The sequence below is a fragment of the Pleurodeles waltl genome, chromosome 2_2 (assembly GCF_031143425.1).
Source record: "Pleurodeles waltl isolate 20211129_DDA chromosome 2_2, aPleWal1.hap1.20221129, whole genome shotgun sequence".
NCBI classification, from domain to species: domain Eukaryota; kingdom Metazoa; phylum Chordata; class Amphibia; order Caudata; family Salamandridae; genus Pleurodeles; species Pleurodeles waltl.
In genome coordinates, this window is record NC_090439.1 from 995,420,664 (window position 1) to 995,444,193 (window position 23,530).

The following is a 23,530-nucleotide window of genomic DNA, read 5'->3' on the forward strand; positions in this document are numbered from 1 at the left end:
TTAGATGGTTGCACCTCCGCCTTTCCCACAAACCACTTAAATCCGTAGTACACAGCTCTTTCATATAAAAGAGAGAGCATGGTTGCAAACATGAAGTATTAAAATAGAACCTCTAGTGCAAAATGAAATTAATCAAACAAGCTGTTAGACATTTGTTGCAAAAAGACATTACAATCAGTTTAATACGTCAATGTTTTTTTTTTTAAGGGTGAAGTAATTTAGAATGTGTAGAAACATGCAGCAAGATTCTAATTTTCTGTAATTTCCTAAGGAGAGCACAAAAACATATTTCCATAAACATCCCCTTTGTGGTTCTCCCTCTAAAACTTTATAAACAGCGCAGAAAGAAAGAAGAGCCACGTTTTGTTTTATTTCTTAAACAGCTGCTTCTATTATGCTTATTATTAAGACCTGATCTGCCTTTCTCCTTTGCTGCTGGCTTTGGCAGCAGTCATTGTGGTGTCCGAACTCAACTGTAATATGCTATTACAGTTTAGTTTTAACATCTTTCTTTATAAATCGGCGACTGGGTGTGTCATAAGTCACAAATTGTAAATAAATCAGAGGTATCTTTTTATACAGAGATTGCAGAATTCCATGTATTATATGTACCATACACTTGCATTACAATGGAATGTCAGTCACCAAAGGCAACATGAAAGCAAGTGCTCCATCTGTTTGCGTTGATGTAGTGACATTGCACTGGTAAAGAGTAGTAGTAATTATTTCCTCTCGACATGAGACATCTATGCCCCACCAACTTCAAAACACAATTTAAGCACTCTAAAAAGCACCTGAAAAATCCTGCCCAACAACAGCCACACTGCACTGGACAACACAACATACAAGAGCAGACTCACATCTGGACCATCCTTGAGCAACCAAAAATGCATAATACCCATTATTTTGCCAGATGGAATCGATAAATACCAACACTCGGCACACACTAAAAAATAGTAAGCTACTGGCTTTGGCACCTTGGGTGGGTAGGAGGAGCTGTGGTACGAGCGTGAGTTGGGGCAAGGGAGAGCTAGCGGCCACCACATTCCCTATTCAGACTTACCTGTAAGTGGCCAGCCATCGGTATAATGTGCCACACTGGCATTCTTCTCCCTGGGGTTACAGGTAGGACCAGGTTTCCTTACGAAATGTATTTTTGGATTTGATGAATCTTCGACACTTTCCAGATAAAAAGGTGTATCCAATTCAGATCCTTCCTGGAAAGTTTTGTGGTGATCTGCCGAGTTGGGGCTGATAAAAATGTTTTTTTTTTTCCAGAACACATATTCCCCATGCAATTTCCCATATCAAAATTAGACACAACGCCCAACCAGCTGAACATATTTACACCAAATTTGGCAGAAAACTAGTCTATGATCCAGAATGTGTGCTTTTTGTTATTTGGTGTGAGTCAGTTGTCTTTTTTGGGACATTAAGGTCAGAAATTTATAGCTATCTAGTGATGTGCTACTACTGCAATATTATCGCTGAGTACCTTGAGGATTGGCCAGCAATGGGATGTTACCCAAGCATGGAGTGTTGAATGCCGAGCCCAGCAACACACCAGACCCTGTAGCAAATCCCTGGCTGTGCAATAGCCAAAGGCCATGCACAGCAGGGGGTTATCCACAACAGCCAGTGCTGCAATGTGCACAGCCAAAGGCCATGTGAAGTCGGGGTTGGCTACCCACGGGGGTTGGCCACCTACTGGTCTTGGGCGCAGGGCCTGGCCGAATGCACAGCACAGAGTAGGCCTAACTAGGAATGGTGACAAAACAATACTTTATGTTAAAAAACCCTAGTAATTAACTGAAAAAACAAAGGTTAAAGTAACATTATAGTTAGAGATGGTTATAACATTTTACTTTACATTTAAAAAAAAGCCTGAAATATTCATTGGAAAAAAACAAAGAATAAAGTGTTGTTATAGTTAGGTGAAAATGTTAACTAAAATGTTACTGTTTAAATTTAAAAAAAATCACTGACATTTACCAGTTATAGTTAACTGAAGTAACTATCACTCATGACTTCACATATGACATCACTCATGACATGTTCTACGACATTATTGACAACAGCACTGTGCATGGCCAGGGCATGAGTCTTAGTTACTTCTTACTGAGGGGGTTTAGAAGTTGTATTATTCTGGGAAGCAACAAAAACAAACATCCAGGTGTAATCTGTAAGTTACCGTGACCACAGCAGAGACATGTATACTTTGTATAAAATGGCATGTTACCAAGTGTAAAGTGAGTCGCGATATTAAGAAAGGAGATCTTGGTGAGTCTGGAAGTTTTAGGATCACAGCTATAGGTAACTTGGGTTTGCACGAGACCTCTAAGTGAAACTATGTATTACATAAAGTTCAATCACTATGGGATTTCCAAGGACCTACGCTCTGCATGATTTGAGATATTATCTAAAACAAAGATCTGAGTGAGTCTGCACATTATCAGAAGCAGATCTCTGAGATTATCAAGGTTTTCTCAAAAGCAGACCTTTGAGTGACTCTGCATTATCAAGACCTTAGGGTTGCAAAATGGTAGGCATTCTAAAGACTGAAGACTGCTGCAAATCACAAAGGAACTATGGAACATATATCTATGCCGAAGAGTGAACCCAATCTGTTAATTGTAATTAATCCTACATCAGAAGTTCAACAGGAAGCATTTCACAATACGCTTCATTGAAGAACTGGCAGTCTTTAATATTGCTTTAAATTGTTACACGTAAAAGGATGACCTAGATGATTTGTGATACATGCACCCATCTAATGCCGTTGTGTTTCAACTGGTATTCATCATGAGGAACATATTCCACAGCATATTCTGAGTTTATATTCTATAGCCAGGCGTGGCCCGTCCTTTAGGGTGGAGGGGCCACGCCCCCCACCTTTTGCCTCTCATGAAGAGTGCCGGTCAGGCTGAACAAAGGTCAGCCTGACAGACACTCTTCATGTTCAGGTCAGGCAGCCAGGAGCAGACATGCACTATTTGTGCAGACTCCTGGCTGCCTCAGCTGAACTTTGCTGGGCTGAAGAGGTCACAACTTTTATGGGCGTGACCTCCTCAGCTCAGCAAAGGTGCCTCGGGGCTCTACCCCTGGTGACGAGGTCACCCATTGACTTCGACCTCAGTGCTTCAAGTTAAAGCCCGGAAGCACCTAGGGCGAGTGTCAATCAGTGACACTTCGTCACAGAGTGGGGTGGGGTCAGCAGTCTCACTGACCCGATCCCACTCTGTGACAAAGTTGGGACTGCTGCCTTCCCTCATTGGCTGATCTAAGGTCAGCCAGTGAGGGAAGGCAGCAGTCCCAACCCTCATGGGACCGCCGAGGCTGAAGGTAAGTGTGTGATCTTTTTAAATGAATGTTTGGTGCGTGCATGTTTGAATGTTGATGAGTGTTGTTAATGAATGTGCGTCCGTGCGTGTGTGTGTGAAAGAATGAGTGTGAGTGTGCTTCCCGCCCGCCCCCCTCCCTCTTAAAACTGCTGGCCGCCACTGTCTATAGCACAGTATTCCTTGGTCATGGTCTGACTCTCATAGACTTATTGATAAACGCCACTCTATTTTGAAGGTCATTTTACCATTGCATAGCACTACAATGTGAGGTTCTTTTTACATGATGCATATAATTTTGGGTGGAATGATTTGTAATTGCATACAATACATGATGGCTATTAAAAAGCTTGTTTTTAATACTTCGGATTGATATCATTTCTGCTTTTAAACAAATATTCTCATAGTATTCAACCAATTAAAGTGTTTGGAGCTGCGTCTGCTGCATTGTGGTGAACTAGAAAGTAGTACATCAATTCATTATGATGTCCCTCTTTGGGTATTAGCAAAATGTAAGGTCTCAGTGAAACTCTGTGAGACTGTACATTATCAAGTACAGAGTCTGGGTGAAGTAATTTATGTGGTATTATGAGGAGAGATCACTCTGTGAGTGGTGGTTACAAACAGAAGAGAATTTTGAAGGAGGGCTGGTTACTCAGATTTTCACTCTGCAATAGACTATAATCTCAGGAATGGGGTCCCAAGTACTAAAAGAAATACATGTAGGAGTGACTCTGGAGATGTGATGTGAGATTTATGTGGCATGAATAGCAGAATTTATAGTGGATCAATATTGTGCTTCTAGGGTTCCAAATGAGCAACCGTATTTTTAAAGTAGTCAATCTAGTTCTATCTTAAACAAGCCTACATACTCTGAACTCCAATAAGGGATTACGATTTATTCTTAATTCAGCAAGAATGTGAATTGGCTTTCTGGTATTTTTTTATAAAGTTTTTATTAGTTATATAAGAAACTACGGATTTGTTTGTGACAAGGACATATTTAAATTAGCAACATATGTATGTTTTCACACTTCCAAAGCTTGCGTATACAAATATAGAAAACAGGAGTCAGCATTGTCAGCCTCTTACTTTGTAATGTGAGGAACGTGCAGTCAGAACATCTAGGCCCAGATATGAAAAAGTCCCGCAATTTAGGAAGACACCTTGCTGCGCTGCTTGATAGGGCAAGGGCTGGAATGCTCCATATGTACCAAGATATGGCGCATTACACCATGGTGCAAGGGTGCTAGCATTACATGCGCAAAAACAATCCTCAGACGCTTTTTTTCCTCTTTCTATTTGTGCTACAGAATGCAGCACACTTAGAAAGAGCAACGAATTGGAGAAATAAACCTATTTTTCCTTGTAATGCCTCACCTGGGAAGGCATACCATTTTGACGCTTCCCAGGTTTACTTGTGTAAGTAAAACTGGGAATGCACCAAAAACCATAGGTTGATGTGTGGGAGCACCCAAGCTTGGAATACCTTCCCATGGCAGAGTAATGCAAGGCAGCGTGTTGCTCTACCTTGCACTACTCAACATTTACTATGCCATGCAGAGCCACACAAAGTGGCGCTGCGTGGCATAGTAAATCTCACTTAAGGACTTGCTTCATCGTGGCCCCTGGTGATTACAGCTCCATACTGAGTCCTTCTGGTTCCTGCGTTAGTAAATAGGAGCGCAAAGGGGCCCAAAGTCTTTAGAGTGACATTTGGATGAATTCCTTTGGCGTATGCTTTGCAGCCGCGGCCTATCCTTTGGGTCTGACGGGCCACACACCCCCACCTTTTGCCCCTCAAGAAGAGTGCCTGTCAGGCTGAGCAAAGGACAGCCTGACAGACACTTAATTTTCAGATCAGGCAGCCAGGGGCAAGACATGCGATATTTGCACAGGCTCCTGGCTGCCTGAGCTGAACTTTGCTGGGCTGAAGAGGTCACAGCTCCTGCGGGCGTGAACCCCTCAGCTCAGCAAAGGTCCTTCTCCTCGGTGACGAGGTAAAGCATCACCCATTGACTCCTAACTGGGTGCTTCAGGTTTAAGCCCTGAAGTGCCCAGGGCGAGTGTCAATCAGTGAAACCTCGTCACAGAGTGGGGTGGGGTCAGAAGTCTCACTGACCCCATCCCACTCTGTGATGAAGCTGGGACTGCTGCCTTCCCTCATTGGCTGAAGGTAGGGGTGTGTGTTTTAAAAAAATAATATTTGGTGCATGCGTATATGCTTGCAATATTTGATAATGAGTGCTGTGAATGGATGTGTGTGTGTGCGTGTGTGTGTGTGTGAATGAATGGGTGAGTGAGTGAGTGTGTGTGTGTGTGTGGGTGTGAGTGTGAGTGTGAGTGTGCATGTGTGGCCCGCCCCCCTCCCTCCTAAATGTACCGGCTGCCACTGATGCTTGGCCATTCAGTGATTTTTTTCTGCTTATTTCACAGCATCAAGAGGTCATTTTGATGAAGAATGTGCTCTCTGTGTAAATGTACATATCGTCCAACATTGTAGTCATGTTTTAGAGAAAATATACTTTGGAAGGCCACAATTCCACTTTTAAATGGCACTTTAGCAAGGGAGCTGGATGACAGGAGTGCCAGCATTCTATTATGTAAAGTGCATGGCCCCCCTCTACACGTGCTTTCTTGTGAGCATCATACTTGTTTAAAGACTATGGTGGTCATTACAATCCTGGCGGACAGTGTTAAAGCGGCGGTAAGACCGCCAACAGGCCGGCGGTAAAAATTTGGGAATGTGACCGTGGCGGAAACCGCCAACAAAGACAGCCACTTTAACACTCAGACCGCCACAGCGGTACAAACAAACAGCGCTGCGGTCACCGCCCACAGACAGGCGGGAGACAATGTACCGCCCACACTATTATGACAGGCCAATCCACCACCTTTTTCGGGGCGGATTCACCATGGATAAAAACACGGCGGAAACAGCCATTTCAAAGTGAAAACACTCACCTCTACACACTCCACGAGGAACGACGACACCATGGAGCCGGAACTCCATATTCTTTCTGCACTAGTCTTCCTGCTCCTGTACCAGGAGCACCAATGCCGGCGGCGAAGACCACGGTGAGTACTGCACCTACGACACAGGGGAGGGGGCAGGCAAAATACAGGGACACACACACGCAACACCCCCACCCTCACCCAATACAACACACACACCAATGCATATCCAAACAGTACAGTAACACCCCCCCAACCCCTCCAGAAGAATGCAAAGACAAAAGGAAATGAGTGGAACCATTGTAATATATCAAAATAGGGCAAGCAAATATATACATATATACACTATAAACAAAATATACACCATGAATAGTAGTCCAGGTATTGCACTATTCATAGTCCGTGGACCACTGGGCCCAAAATGCAGGGGCGAGGCCCACACAAGATACCCGAACATGATGGAGAACACTGCAGGGGCATCAGATAGAAATACAACAGGCACCTCAGGGGGAAGGGAAGGGGGGGCACCTCAGCCGGATGAGTGCACGACGCCAGATCCACGAGGGGGCTCCATGCCCATTGATGTATCCTGGGGAATGCAAAGCCACAGTCTCTCAAGTCTCTCCAGTGGGTGGGCTGCCCACTGTACCATCCTGGGGAGTGCAAAGCCACAGTCTCTCAAGTCTCTCCAGTGGGTGGGTTGCCCACTGCTTTATCCTGGGGAGTGCAAAGCCACAGTCTCTGAAGTCTCTCCAGTGGGTGGGTTGCCCACTGTACCATCCTGGGGAGTGCAAAGCCACAGTCTCTCAAGTCTCTCCAGTGGGTGGGTTGCCCACTGTACCATCCTGGGGAGTGCAAAGCCACAGTCTCTCAAATGGATAACAGTCTCCACTGGTTCTGGAGGGGGACTGCTGCCCAGAGTGCTTCATCCTGTGCAGGACAGACGGAGTGGATGCAGGTCTCCACTGGTTCTGGAGGGGGACTGGTGCCCAGAGTGCTTCATCCTTTCCAGGACAGACGGAGTGGATGCAGGTCTCCACTGGTTCTGGAGGGGGACTGGTGCCCAGAGTGCATCACTCACCCCGTGACGGTCTCTGTTGCGTCACTGCCCCTGCCGCTCATGGGCTAGCGGTGCTTGAGTTGGCGGTGCTTGCCCTGTTCAGCGGTGCTTGCATTGCCGGTCCTTGCCCTGTTCAGCGGTGCTTGCATTGGCGGTCCTTGCCCTGTTCAGCGGTGCTTGCATTGGCGGTCCTTGCCCTGTTCAGCGGTGCATGCCATGTTCAGCGGTGCTTGCCTTGGCGGTCCTTGCCCTGTTCAGCGGTGCTTGCCCTGTTCAGCGGTGCTTGCCTTGGCGGTCCTTGCCCTGTTCAGCGGTGCTTGCCCTGTTCAGTGGTGCTGGCCTTGGCAGTCCTTGCCCTGTTCAGCGGTGCTTGCCATGTTCAGCAGTGCTTGCCTTGGCGGTCCTTCATTGCCCAGCTGGGCTGGGGCTGGCGGTCCTTCATTGCCCAGCTGGGCTGTGGCAGGTGGGGCCCTCCTGGGCAGCTGGGCTGTGGCTGGCGGGGCCCTCCTGGGCAGCTGGGCTGTGGCTGGCGGGGCCCTCCTGGGCAGCTGGGCTGTGGCTGGCGGGGCCCTCCTGGGCAGCGACGATGGGGCTGGCAGGGCCCTCCTGCCCAGCGGGGATGATGGCAGTCTTCTCCGCCGTGCTGCTCCTCCCAGACTTTGCGGGTTTCTTCTGCCCCTTCCCCACCTTGGGAGGAGTCACAGCAGAGTCCACACTCCCCCCGGGACCCCTGTGATCGACTTGAGTGGCTGGAGTCTTCCCCCTCTCCCGCCGGGCACTTGCCAACTTCTGGTGCTTCACAGGGGGGGGGGGACTGGCTGTGCTCTGGCTCCGTGATACACTGGCTGGCCTGGTGGCCGGTGCACTCCACATACCTGTGACAACAGGCACCACTGGTCTCGGTAATTTTGTGGCTGAGGTGCTAGTACGGGACCTATGAGTTGGACGGGGGCGGTGGTGGGAAATAGGTTAAGGGTGGACAGGAAAAGTTGTTTGGAGACACTGGGACGGGTAGCTGGAGGGGGTTTGGGAGTGGAGGAAGAGGAGGTGGTTGTAGGAGGTTTAACTTTTGTGGCTTTGGGTGCAGGTGCATGCGCTGGAGGCTGTCGTGAGGTGGGTGTATGTTGGGTGGGTGTGTGCCTGCGTTTGTGTATCTTGGGAGGGGGCGTCACAGACATACTGGGAGAGGACACAGGGGACGTGTGTATGGTAGTGGGGGTGGTGACTGCACGTGAGCGGGGTGTGCTGCTGGGTGTGCTGGTGCAGGACGTAGTGGCATGCAGGTGTGAGTGTAGACGAGACTGGGAGGGAGGAGGGAGATGACGAGGGGGGGGGACACAGTGGAGGCAGTGGATGTTGGTGTGTCTGTATGTGTGTGATGCTTGCGTGAGTGCCTGTGGGATGTGTGGTGCTTATGTTTGCCTGAGGTTCCCCTGTGTGGTGAGGTGTGTGCAGGCTGGTCTGATGGTGTGCTTGGGATAAGCAGAGGTACAGGGGATTGGGTCTGGGTGGAGGAAGTTGGAGGGGGGAGGCTAGACACAGGGACAATGGCTGCCATCAGTGCTGAGGCCAGAGTCTGAACGGTTCGATGAAGGGCAGCCTGACCAGAATGAATGCCCTCCTTGAATGCATTTGTGTGTTGCAACTCCCTTTCTACACCCTGGATGGCATTCAAAATGGTAGACTGCCCAACAGTGAGTGACCTGAGGAGGTCAATGGCCTCCTCACTGAGGGCAGCAGAGGTGACAGGGGCAGGGGCTGAGGTGCCTGGGGCGAAGGTGATGCCCACCCTCCTGGGTGAGCGGGCACAGGGCGAAGGCTGAGGGGCTGCTGGGAGGGCGGTGCTGGTAGGGGGGGTGGCGGCTGTACCTGTTGAAGTGGGGGGCACAGATGTTGCCGCCACCACAAGGGAGCTCCTATCGGAGGACGAGTCCGTGTCGATGGTTGCAGATCCTGTGACCACCGTGGTGCTCCCCTCGCCCTCCGTCCCACTGGTGTATCTCGAGTCCGTAGTGTGGGCCTCCATGCCCATGTGGGATGCAGCTCCCTCGTGCTCCGGTGCCACTGCACCTCCGCCTGATGATGCTAATGCACACAAGAACAGGGAGACGCAAAAAATAGGGGGGGAACAGAAGAAAGACATGTTGAGTGCATGCATTACCGCTACCGTTGGCGGACAAGACAGACACAGCAGCCCCCTGCACTACGTTGCGCTATTGGGCTCTACAGTGCAATTCCTGGGAAATGGCCTACAAGGCTATGGAAGACATCTGCACACATAGCTGACAAAGGGGCATGAATACCTGTACTTGGCACTCAACAGAGGTGGGGTGGGGGGCCACAGGGCCATGACTTACGAAGGGGCCTAGCCTACAGAAGTCGCCCTGGCCTATGGAAACCCACAGCCCTCCTCCCCCACCCAGACACCTCCACTGCGCACAAAGTCAGCAGAATGAGAGTGTACTCACCCCCTTGTGTCTGCTGTGATGCCCTCAAGCGCCCATCCAACTGCGGGTAGGCCACCGCCAGGATCCGGAACATCAGGGGGGTCATGGTTCGACGGGCACCCCTCCCACGTTGGGAGGCCATCCCCAGCTGAGCCTCCATCGTCTTCTTGCTCCAGCGGCGAATGTCCTCCCATCTCTTCCGGCAGTGGGTGCTCCGTCTGTGGTGGACCCCCAGGGTCCGGACGCCCTTGGCGATGGCACGCCAAATATCCTTCTTCTGGTGGGCTCTGACCTACATGAAATGTACAGGAGAAGAAGAGAAGTCATTACCAACTGCACCATCAAAGTAAGTGGCCCCCATCCCTACCCTTGCCATGTGGCACATGCACCCACCGTCTTTCATGCATGCAGAACTCTGCCCCCTTCCTTCTTACAACCAGCCCTCTCCACACACGCATAGCCCATACAGCATGCTCCCTGTGTACTTACCTGTTGGTCTGGAGGACCGTAGAGTAGCGTGTACTTGGGGAGGACCCCGTCGACGAGCTTCTCCAACTCCTCCGCAGTGAAGGCAGGGGCCCTTTCCCCAGACGCACGAGCCATTGTCTCTTCCAGACCAAGGTCACAGCAGCACTTGCAGTGTAGGTCCTCTCCTGTCAAAGATCAGGTATTGAGTGATTCAACAGCTAGAAAATGGCGGTCACGTCCGCGGCGGTCATTTCCGGGGCGGTGGGTACCATCACCGCCGGCGTACATCATCATTGGCTCCTGGGACCCATAGGGTCCAATGTTAACCAATGCAGCATTGCCTACTGCGACAGTGTACAACGCCAGCGCTCTTACCTCACATCCCATTGTCCCGCTTTAGAGGTCAGGCAGCCGCCATTTCAGGGGCCCACAGGGCCTAGTTACCAACTGCATCACACATACCTAGGCCTACTCTCAACACACATACAGGCCAGATTTTGTGTATGAATCGTGTTCGGTCTAGACTGTGGGTACATACCTCTGAGTTGTTTGACTCTGTGCTCGCTGTTGTCCTTCATAGGCACCGTCCGCTGGGACATGTGAGGAGATGGCGGAATCCTCCGGTGTACCAACCGCTGGTGGACCTGTGGACAATGGAAGAAAGAAATTTGATCATCACCTACAGGTTTGACCGTGCCACAATCCAGGAACTGTGTACCCAGTTGGAGCCAGACCTGATGTCAGCAATCCGCCATCCCACAGGAATCCGCCCTCAAGTGCAGGTGCTATCAGTGCTCCATTTCCTTGCAAGTGGGTCTTTTCAAACAACTGTGGCCATGGCATCAGGGATGTCCCAGCCTATGTTTTCCAACGTGTTGTCCAGAGTGTTGTCTGCCCTGCTGAAACACATGCGGAGCTACATCGTTTTCCCTCAGGTGGAGGACTTGCCTACAGTGAAAGGTGATTTCTATGCCCTTGGACATATCCCCAACATCATAGGTGCCATTGATGGGACCCATGTGGCTTTGGTCCCCCCCCCCACAGGAGTGAACAGGTGTACAGGAACTGGAAGAGTTATCATTCCATGAATGTACAGATGGTGTGTTTGGCAGACCAGTACATCTCCCATGTGAATGCCATGTTCCCTGGCTCAGTGCATGACGCCTACATCATGCGGAATAGCGGCATCCCTTATGTGATGGGTCAACTACAGAGGCACCGGGTGTGGCTATTAGGTGACTCTGGTTACCCCAACCTGTCATGGCTACTGACCCCAGTAAGGAATCCCAGGACCAGGGCAGAGGAACGCTACAATGAGGCCCATGGGCGAACTAGGAGGGTGATCGAACGCACCTTCGGCCTCCTGAAGGCCAGGTTTAGGTGCCTCCATATGACAGGTGGATCCCTATTCTACTCACCAAAGAAGGTGTGCCAGATCATCGTGGCCTGCTGTATGCTTCATAACTTGGCTTTGCGACGCCAGGTGCCTTTTCTGCAGGAGGATGGTCCAGATGGCGGTGTTGTGGCAGCTGTGGAGCCTGTGGACAGTGATGAGGAGGAAGCAGAGGAAGAAGACATTGACAACAGGGACTCAGTCATCCAGCAATATTTCCAGTGAGACACAGGTGAGAATACATTCCTGCCTACTACAAGTACTTTTACACTTCTACCTCTCTCCTGTCTGTCGATTTCACCCAGTGTATGGTCACTGAGTTTTCACTTTCCCTTACGGTTTCACAGGTGTGGGTCCCAACGTGTGTCATCTGCTTAGATTCCTCATGAACTAGAGCTGTGTGACAACGGTATGTTGACATTACTATTTCCTGGAAAATTTGTCACTGTAATTGCAAATACACTATTTCGAAATCACAGACAGACTCCAGATTGTTTTGTGCTTTAAGTGTGTTTATTTAAGTGCTCAATATTGGAGGGGGTAGTAAAATGGTGAGGGGTGATGGCTGTCAACACCAGGACAGTGCGCGCTCTACGGGCATCTAGAATGCAAAAACCCAACACTCGCAAGATAATGTAATTTATGCATTGTGATGATATGTTATTGTTTAACCTTTTGCATTGCAGAATTCCATCCAAAAGATTCATTTTTAAGGTGCATATAAATACTGTACATTTGCAATGTATTGCTGCAGACATTCAGAGTGTGTTAGGGTGTGGTCCCTTTCCAGGACCTTCTAGAGACTTTCCCTGCAACATGCCTGGGCGTGGTTCTAGGCTGGGCCAAGACTCTATAAAAGAGAGTCAGCCCAACTTCCAGTGCTCACTATTCAGAGGTCCCGGTGCACAGCAGCAGCTTCTTCCTGAGCTCCTGTCCCGGCGGCCTATTTGGATTTTCTAGTCTTCTGCGCTCATCTCTCATTGGTGATAACTGTTTCCAGGCGGTAAGACGGTGTTTGGACATTTCCCAACACCGTAATTGAGAATTTTCATATTCTTGATTTTAATTCTTAAATGAATAACAGATTACTTGTGTGCTGCCATTTTTTGACATTTGTATGGTGGTTTGCAAATAGGGAGGACGCGCAATTTATTCCATAAAGATTTGACTTCGTTATTACATTGTTGTTATATTGCGCGCTGATATTTCTTGACATTTACATTATGTTTTACGAGTTGGCAAGACGTGCAACTTGTTTCATGAGCATTTAACTTTGTTGTTGATTGCGCGCTACCATTTTCTGGCATTTACATTGTGGCATTCGAATCTGCAACACGGGCGATTCTTTCCTTGAGTGTTTTTTCATGTTATTCATTGTGCGCTACCATTTCTTGGCATTTGCATGGTGGCATTTAAATCGGAAAGACGCGCAATTCTTTCACTGAGTGCTTTTCATGTTGTTCATTGTGCGCTACCATTTCTTGGCATTTGTATGGTGGCATTTGAATCGGCAAGACGCGCAATTCTTTCACTGAGTGCTTTTCATGGTGTTCATTGTGCGCTACCATTTCTTGGCATTTGTATGGTGGCATTTGAATCAGCAAGACGCGCAATTCTTTCCTCGTGTATAAATAATGTAAATTACTGTGCTCTACTATTCTAAGACATTTTCTTGGTAGCATTTCAAGTTGACACGTTGCGTGATTTATTCCTTGAATCTACGTTGTGTGATTTCATGGTGCACAATCCTTTATGGTGTTTAATACTCATATAAAAATCTGCAATGTGCGCAATTCACTTCCCAATGTTTTTTCTGAGATGAACACAACAATACCAGAGTTCTAGATGTAATGCTGTGTGTTCTTGATATATATATATTCTTAAAAGGAGATTCATATGGTTGTTTAGAAATTGCTCAGAGTGTTTCCTGATTCTCATGCTAAAGAAAGTACTCGAATCTGAAAGTCCTATTTAACTTTTCCTGTTTCCTCCTCAGGCCTTCGGTCATCTAAAGCCTAGTCAGTTTTAGGACTATTCTAGGGTTGTTCATGTTTTTTCGGAAAAGACGAAGCTTAGAGTTGTAGCATGGTACTGATTTCATGAGATGTAATTTTGATGTTGTGTTTTAACCTTTTGCTTCCTACAGGTCTCCTTCCCAGCTGTTCCCGTCCTAATCCCCTTTTCCCCACTTGGACTCTTAGACTCTGTGATAAATCTAATCAGAGTATTGGAGCTGTCTTGTGGTGGAAGTGTTGGGAACGTGCACAGACCCCGAGAATCTGGTGACTCTGACAATGGCGGAGGAATGTCCATGGCAGAGTCCAGTCTATTTGTCTCATAGATGCATTGCCCATATGGGCATAGGAAGTGGAGCTGGGGCAGTTCCAATATGGACAGGGTGACAAAGTGGGACAGTGGGTTGACAATCAGGGTGGTCTCATTTCTTGGCGGGGGTCTTGGCATCGTGCTCTGTCTTGTTCCTGGATCTCAGGGACCGCTTGCGGGGTGGTTCTCCCTCTGCAGGGGTTGGGGTGCTGGTGTGGTGGTCCTGTGGTGGTGCCTCCTATCCACTAGCACCGGCGGAGGTGGTGGGCAGTTCATCCTTCATGCTAGTGTCAGGGGCCCCTTGGAGTGCCACAGTGTCCCTCCTGGTGTTGAGTATTTCCTTCAGCACCCCTACGATGGTGCCCAGGGCGGAGCTGATGGTTCTGAGTTCCTCCCTGAACCCCAAATACTGTTCCTCCTGCATGTGCTGGGTCTCCTGTAACTTGGCCAGGACCGTTGCCATCGTCTCCTGGGAGTGATGGTATGCTCCCATGATGGAGGAGAGGGCCTCGTGGAGAGTGGGTTCCCTGGGCCTGTCCGCCCCCTGTCGCACAGCAGCCCTCCCAGTTCCCCTGTGTTCCTGGGCCTCCGTCCCCTGGACTGTGTGCCCACTGCCACTGCCCCCAGGTCCCTGTTGTTGTTGGGGTGGTGGGTTATCCTGGGTTCCCTGTAGTGGTGGACACACAGCTGATTGACGTGTCCTGGGGACGGAGGTATGGGCCCGCTGGGTGGGTGCTGTGCTGGTGTTACCAGAGGGTGGAAGGTCTGTGGTGGCCTGTGCCTGTGTGAGGGGAACCAACTGTCCCGAGGCCCACGATGGTCCGGGCTGGTCATCTAGATCCAGGTGGACTGAGCTGCTGTCATCACTGTGGGCCTCTTCTGTGGGTGGGGTGGAGATGTCTGGACCCTCCTGTCTGGTGACGTTGGGTAGTGGTCCTGCAGGGGTGTAAAAGCATGATTATTGCATCTGTGTGTGTCTTGGTGTGCAATGGGTGGGTGACTGTGTACCCCAGTGCTGGCATTCCTGTGTGGGGGCCTGTGTGATGATGGTTTAGGGTGTTGTATGGGTATGTGCAGTGGGCATACTTTAGTGATGGGTGCCCATGCTTTGTTTTTGCATGCAGGGCTTGGTGTTGGGATGTGTGGTTTGTGATATTGGTACATTTGTGAGCAGTTGGTATGATGGGGGTGAGGGTATGTGCTGGCATGCAGGTAGGGTGGGGGATGTAATAGTTAAGATTTGTCTTACCAGAGTCCATTCCTCCACCGACTCCTGCGAGGCCCTCAGGATGCAGAATCTCCAAGACCTGCTCCTCCCATGTTGTTAGTTGTGGGGGAGGAGGTGGGGATCCGCCGCCAGTCCGCTGAACCGCCTGGTGGTGTCTTGAGACCACGGAACACACCTTCCCCCGTAGGTCGTTCCACCTCTTCCTGATGTCGTCCCGATTTCTTGGGTGTTGTCCCACTGCGTTGACCCTGTCGACTATTCTTCGCCATAGCTCCATCTTCCTTGCAATTGAGGCGTGCTGCAACTGTGCTCCAAATAGCTGTGTCTCTACCCGGACGATTTCCCCCACCATGACCCTGAGCTCCTCCTCCAAGAACCTGGGGTGTCTTTGCCGTGCCATGGAGTGGTGTAGGTGATGTGTGGGGTGGAGTGTGTGGTGGTAAGTGTGGTGATATGTAGTGGTGTGTGATGTTTTGTGCGTGGAAGTTGTGTGGGTGATGGTATTGTGTGCCTGTGGATGCTAGTTTGTGTATGTTGGTATCTCTCTCTGGCCTTCTCTCTGTAATAGTGGTCGTAGGGGTATGTGGGTGTGTGTTTTATATTGTATTGGGTGTGTGGGATTGGTGTGTGTATGTGTATCAGGTGTGTGTATTTTGAATTGTCCAATGTGGCTGTGTTTTGTAAGAGTGTAAGTATTTTGAGTGCGGCGGTGTCAGAATGACCCCCATAGTACTCAAACTTTGGTGTGGCAAAATATGCTTTAAGAGGGCCGCTTTGAGCACAACAAACAACGATAAGTGCAAGTCCAAGTTCATCATGACTGCTAATGACTGCTAATGATTGTGTCTGGGACTCTGTCTGATTCCATCATAAGGGTATGTTGAAGTCTAAATGCACATCCTATGAAGGAGAGAAGGTTTAGTGGTGGTTTAATGACACACTGTCCTGCTTTATAGCCATGAATAATTGAATGGCAGATACTTGGCTGCAATGATCCTGTAATGTAAAAACTTAAATAAAGTTGTTAAAAAAAGAGTGCCATCTCAAAATGTTTTGTAAAAGCTAGAAATTATATTTCCCTTTGGAACAAATTGCTTTGTGACTGAATTGTTAATAAACTGGTGAGTGGGCAAGGTGATAGCCATGCTGCCCTCATGCGACCTGCCGTGGTACAGACTGGAGGTACTGCTGTATATTCTTTAGGAGTAAAGGTCGGGTCATCTAAATGTCGTCCATTTGCTCAGTAATGTGCAGGGGGTTCATTCATTACCTCTGTGCCAGTGGTATGACTATGGAGCTTTGGGCCATAGTGCATGTGCCCTGTACCTTTTGTTTGGGTGGTTAAAGAGAGTCAACAAAAACGAGATCAGCAAAAAATGGAAGAGTAAGGCAAAATGTATGGGGGGATGCCACCCTAGGGCTGACAGGTCTAGCAACAAGAGTGGTAGCAAGGTGAGTGCAGCTTTCTCATAACTTGGTGGAAGAGGGAACTGAAACAAGCAATAGGGCAGGAACACAGATATGCCTCAATATAATGCCTCATTTCTTCACCAGAACTACAGGGAATCTGTCTTACAGCAGTGGAACAAGTTGTAGGAGATGCAAAACACACTACATTGGAATGTGGCCCAATTATTGATGCCATAAAAGCTGCGATCTAACAGCATGAGAAAAAAAACAATTTTTCCTCATTACTAGTTGCTGTAAACATTACATCCTTGACTTGTCAACAGAGCTAAGTCTTTGAACTTTCATATTGACCGCAACCTCAGCTTTAGGGCTAATATTGTGCCCTAGGTTAAGAGTGTCCATGCTTAGCATATCAGACTTCCGAACATTCATGAGGATTTGGACCTTTCTCTTGTCAATGGAGGGAATTGTAGGACTTTCGTTGTAAAAACAAGACTGCTGAATTTTGGGCGGCAACACCACCAAGCTTGGGGAACTGAGTCTGATCCCACACCATGTGACAGATGTCGGCCTAACCCTTTCGGCTAGCTAGCAGCGCCTCACCAGAACGCAAGATTAAAGGTGATTTGTGGCAGTCAATCACATGACACTCTAACACTCCTCAAGGAAGTCGTGGTGGAACAGATCATATCCGTTTCTTTCAGTTATACGCGTCTCCTATATGCAAAGACAAACAGAAGCAGGATATGGTTCAATACATTAAATGAAGCAACTGCATTCTATGTAAAAAGGCATGAATTGCGATTATTAGGATAATGAAACAACACCGTTTGAGCAGTGACTAGGAAAGTGAAACAAAGGAAGTACAGTCAACAGTGATTTTAAAATCCCTACCTGCACTACTAAAATTCTACATGAGAGAAATAGCAGTCTTAGCCCCAATCTGCCCATCTAGTCCCTGTAAGGAAACTCATTACTGATACCTGTGCTATAGGTAGAGAAGAGGTCTGTTTATCTGCTGGTAGTCTTACCACATGGATGAAGAGAAAGCGCAGTTGCAGCAGAACTGCAACACCAACGTGCAGCATGAGAAGGCAAGGTGGCTGGAATGTCCCCTCCAAAGTGGTGGAGGTAGTGTTGTGTTTTATAATGAAACATCTGACGTTCCAAAAACTGCCTAGACGTGACAATATATATTTTGCCTGTGTAGGGTAGGCATCGTACTCTTTGTACCAGCAAAACCCGTTAACCTATCGTGTGCAGCCTTGGGTTGAGCAAAGGATGAAAATGTTGTGCAAAGCAATGAATAACAAATTCTGTGTGAAAGGGCAACTGATAAAAAAAAATAATCGAACATCTCCACTAAAATGAAGCTGCGCTAAAATAATAAGAGGAATACAATGAAATTTAATTAGATGAAAGGGCACAGGCTGCGGGCCCAGAGCTAGAGTAGTGTGCCCGTATAAATGCTTACTTTCCCTTTTTTCAGTCTTCCTTTTTCCCCCCTTTTTAAGGGTTCCCCTTAGAGGTAAGGTAGTGGAAAAAATAGATAATTCCAATGCTCTATTTTGTGGTAGTGTGGTCGAGCAGTAGGCTTATCAGAGGGTAGTGTTAAGCATTTATTGTACACACACAGGCAATAAATGAGGAACACACACTCAAAGACTTACTCCAGGCCAATAGGTTTTTATATAGAAAAATATATTTTCTTAGTTTATTTTAAGAACCACAGGTTCAAGATTTACAAGTAATACTTCACATGAAAGGTATTTCACTCAGGTATTCTAGGAACTTTGAGTAATCACAATAGCATGTACAGTTTTGACAAAAATGGCAATAAGCTATTTTAAAAGTGGACACAGTGCAAAAATCAACAGTTCCTGGGGGAGGTAAGTAAATGTTAGGTTCACAGGTAAGTAAAACACTTACAGGGTTCAAAGTTGGGTCCAAGGTAGCCCACCGTTGGGGGTTCAAGGCAACCCCAAAGTTACCACACCAGCAGCTCAGGGCCGGTCAGGTGCAGAGGTCAAAGTGGTGCCCAAAACACATAGGCTTCAATAGAAATAGGGGTGCCCCGGTTCCAGTCTTCCAGCAGGTAAGTACCCGCGTCCTCGGAGGGCAGACCAGGGGGGTTTTGTAGGGCACCGGGGGGGACAAGCAGGCACAGAAAGTACATCCTCAGCGGCACAGGGGCGGCCGGGTGCAGAGTGCAAACAGGCGTTGGGTTTCTGATAGGAATCAATGGGGAGACCGGGGGGTCTCTTTAACGATGCAGGCAGGCACGGGGGGCTCCTCGGGGAAGCCTGGGCTAGGCAGAGGTTCACCTGGGGGTCGCTCCTGCACTGGAGTTCGGTTCCTTCAGTTCCTGGGGGCTGCGGGTGCAGTGCTGGTTCCAGGCATCGGGTTCCTTGTTACAGGCAGTCGCGGTCAGGGGGGAGCCTCTGGATTTCCTCTGCAGGCGTCGCAGTGGGAGGTCAGGGGGGTCAACTCTGGCTACTCACGGGCTCGCAGTCGCCGAGGAGTCCTCCCTGTAGTGTTAGTTTTCCACAGGTCGAGCCGGGGGCATCGGGTGCAGAGTGGAAAGTCTCACGCTTCCGGCGGGAAACGTGTGGTCTTTAAAAGTTGCTTCTTTGTTGCAGAAAGTTGCAGTTTGTTGAACAGGGCTGCTGTTCTCGGGAGCTTCTTGGTCCTTTAGATCCAGGGTAGTCCTCTGAGGCTTCAGAGGTTGCTGGACCCCGTTGGATGCGTCGCTGTTGCAGTTTTCTTCGAAGTAGGGGGACAGGCCGGTAGGGCTGGGGCCAAGTCAGTTGTTGTCTCCGTCTTCACTGCAGGGTTTCAGGTCAGCAGTCCTTCTTCTTCTTTAGGTTGCAGGAATCTTTCTTCCTCGGTTCTGGGAGCCCCTAAATACTGAATTTAGGGGTGTGTTTAGGTCTGGGAGGGCAGTAGCCATTGGCTTCTGGCCCTAAGGGTGGCTACACCCTCTTTGTGCCTCCTCCCTGTGGGGAGGGGGGCACATCCCTAATCCTATTGGGGGGATCCTCCTTCTACAAGATGGAGGATTTCTAAAAGTAAGAGTTACCTCAGCTCAGGACACCTTAGGGGCTGTCCTGACTGGGGGGTGACTCCTCCTTGTTTTTCTCATTATCTCCTCCAGCCTTGCCGCCAAAAGTGGGGGCAGTGGCCAGAGAGGCGGGCATCTCCACTAGCTGGGATGCCCTGTGGCGCTGTAACAAAGGGGAGGGAGCCTTTGAGGCTCACCGCCAGGTGTTACAGTTCCTGCAGGGGGAGGTGAGGTGAGGTGAGAAGCACCTCGACCCAGTACAGGCTTTGTTTCTGGCCACAGAGTGACAAAGGCACTCTCCCCATGTGGCCAGCAACATGTCTGGTGTGTGGCAGGCTGGCAAAAACTAGTCAGCCCACACTGGAAGTCAGGTATGTTTTCATGGGGCATCTCTAAGATGCCCTCTGGGGGTATTTTACAATAAAGTGCACACTGGCATCAGTGTGCATTTATTGTGCTGAGAAGTTTGATACCAAACTTCCCAGTTTTCAGTGTAGCCATTATGGTGCTGTTGAGTTCGTGTATGACAGACTCCCAGACCATATACTCTTATGGCTACCCTGCACTTACAATGTCTAAGGCTTTGCTTAGACACTGTAGGGGCATAGTGCTCATGCACATATGCCCTCACCTGTGGTATAGTGCACCCTGCCTTGGGGCTGTAAGGGCTGCTAGAGGGGTGACTTACCTATGCCACAGGCAGTGTGAGGTTGGCATGGCACTCTGAGGGGAGTGCCATGTCGACTTAGTCATTTTCTCCCCCACCAGCACACACAAGCTGGCAAGCAGTGTGTATGTGCTGAGTGAGGGGTCCCTAGGGTGGCATAAGACATGCTGCAGCCCTTAGAGACCTTCCCTGGCATCAGGGCCCTTGGTACCAGGGGTACCAGTTACAAGGGACTTACCCGAGTGCCAAGGTTGTGCCAATTGTGGAGACAAAGGTACAGTTTAGGGAAAGAACACTGGTGCTGGGGCCTGGTTAGCAGGGTCCCAGCACACTTTCAAATCATAACTTAGCATCAGCAAAGGCCAAAAGTCAGGGGGTAACCATGCCAAGGAGGCATTTCCTTACACAACCCCTCACCCCCCCAAACGAAAGAGGATGAGACTAACCTTTCCCAAGAGAGTCTTCATTTTCTAAGTGGAAGAACCTGGAAAGGCCATCTGCATTGGCATGGGCAGTCCCAAGTCTGTGTTCCATTGTAAAGTCCATTCCCTGTAGGGATATGGACCACCTCAACAGTTTAGGATTTTCACCTTTCATTTGCATTAGCCACCTGAGAGGTCTGTGGTCAGTCTGAAGTACAAAGTGAGTACCAAAGTGGTATGGTCTCAGCTTCTTCGGGGACCAGACCACAGCAAAGGCCTCCCTCCCAATGGCACTCCAACGCTGCTCCCTGGGGAGTAACTTCCTGCTAATGAAAGCAACAGGCTGGTCAAGGCCATCATCATTTGTTTGGGACAGAACTGCCCCTATCCCATGTTCAGAGGCATCAGTCTGCACAATGAACTGCTTGGAGTAATCTAGAGCTTTGAGAACTGGTGCTGTGCACATAGCTTGTTTCAGGGTGTCAAAGGCCTGTTGGCATTCTACAGTCCAGTTTACCTTCTTGGGCATTTTCTTAGAGGTAAGGTCTGTGAGGGGTGTCACTATGGATCCATATCCCTTCACAAACCTCCTATAGTAACCAGTCAAGCCAAGTAATGCCCTGACTTGAGTCTGGGTTTTTGGAGCTACCCAGTCCAGAATAGTCTTGATCTTGGGTTGGAGTGGCTGAACTTGGCCTCCACCTACAAGGTGTCCCAAGTAAACCACGGTACCCTGCCCTATCTGACATTTAGATGCCTTGATAGAGAGGCCTGCTGCTTCTAGGGCCTGCAAAACCTTCTTCAGGTGGACCAGGTGATCCTGCCAGCTGGAGCTAAAGACAGCAATATCATCAAGATAAGCTGCACTAAAGGACTCCAAGCCAGCAAGGACTTGATTCACCAACCTTTGGAAGGTGGCAGGGCATTCTTTAAGCCAAAGGGCATCACAGTAAACTGATAGTGCCCATGAAGTGTAGAGAATGCTGTCTTTTCTTTTGCTCCTGGTGCCATTTTTATTTGCCAGTACCCTGCTGTCAAGTCTCAACTATTTGGCAGCACCCAATTTATCAATTAACTCATCTGCCTTTGGAATGGGATGGGCATCTGTCTTGGTGAAGAATTAAGTCCTCTGTAGTCCACACAAAACCTCATCTCTCTCTTGCCATCTTTTGTGTGAGGTTTGGGGACTAAGACCACTGGGCTTGCCCAGGGACTGTCAGAGTGCTCAATGACTCCCAATTCCAGCAGCTTGTGGACTTCCACTTTGATGCTTTCCTTAACTTGGTCTGACTGTCTAAAAATGTTGTTTTTGGCAGGCATGCTGTCTCCTGTGTCCACATCATGGGTACACAGGTGTGTCTGACCAGGGGTTAGGGAAAAGAGCTCAGCAAACTGTTGTAGGACTTTCCTACAGTCAGCTTGCTGTTGGCCAGAGATGGTGTCTGAATAGATCACTCCATCTACTAAGCCATTGTTAGGGTCAGTGGAGAGGAGATCAGGGAGAGGTTCACTCTCAGCTTCCTGGTCCTCATCTGTAACCATTAACAAGTTTACATCTGCCCTGTCATGAAAGAGTTTGAGGCGGTTCACATGGATCACCCGTTTGGGGGTCCTGCTAGTGCCTAGGTCTACCAGGTAGGTGACCTGACTCTTTCTCTCTAGCACTGGGTAAGGGCCACTCCATCTGTCCTGAAGTGCCCTGGGAGCCACAGGCTCCGGAACCCAGACTTTCTGCCCTGGCTGAAACTCAACCATAGCAGCCTTTTGGTCATACCACATCTTCTGGAGCTGCTGGCTGGCCTCAAGGTTTTTACTTGCCTTTTCCATGTACTCTGCCATCCTGGAACGTAGGCCTAGTACATAGTCCACTATATCTTGCTTAGGCTCATGAAGAGGTCTCTCCCAGCCTTCTTTCACAAGAGCTAGTGGTCCCCTTACAGGATAGCCAAACAGAAGTTCAAAGGGGGAAAACCCTACTCCCTTCTGAGGCACCTCTCTGTAGGCCAAAAGCAGACGACATGGCAAGAGGACATCCCATCTCCTTTTGAGCTTTTCAGGGAGCCCCATGATCATGCCCTTCAATGTCTTGTTAAACCTTTCAACAAGACCATTGGTTTGTGGATGGTATGGTGTGGTGAATTTGTAAGTCACCCCACACTCCTTCAACATATGTTTCAGGTATGCTGACATGAAGGTGGTACCTCTGTCAGAAACCACTTCCTTAAGAAATCCCACTCTGGTAAAGATACCAATGAGTGCTTTGGCTACTGCAGGGGCAGTAGTGGACCTAAGGTGAATTGCTTCAGGGTACCTAGTAGCATGATCCACTACTACTAGGATATACTGATTCCCTGAGGCTGTGGGAGGTTCAAGTGGACCCACTATGTCCACTCCCACTCTTTCAAAGGGGACCCCCACCACTGGAAGTGAAATGAGGGCGGCCTTTGGATGGCCACCTGTCTTACCACTGGCTTGACAGGTGGCACAGGAGGCACAAAGCTCCTCGACTTTCTGGGACATGTTGGGCCAATAGAAATGGTTGACTAACCTCTCCCATGTCTTGGTTTGTCCCAAATGCCCAGCAAGTGGAATGTCATGGGCTAAGGTCAGATGAACTCCCTAAACTCCTGAGGCGCTACCACTCTCCAAGTGGCACCAGGTTTGGGATCTCTTGCCTCAGTGTAAAGGAGTCCATCTTCCCAATAGACCCTATGTGTTCCACTGACTTTTCCTTTTGTTTCCTCAGCAGCTTGCTG

The 23,530-nt window shown here is 49.0% G+C and overlaps 1 protein-coding gene across 1 annotated transcript in view; it reads right to left on the minus strand.

Moving 5' to 3' along the window:
* Window positions 1–23,530, minus strand: part of LOC138282815 (transient receptor potential channel pyrexia-like) — a 1,013,831-nt gene that overhangs the window by 723,163 nt on the left and 267,138 nt on the right. The window lies entirely within an intron of this gene.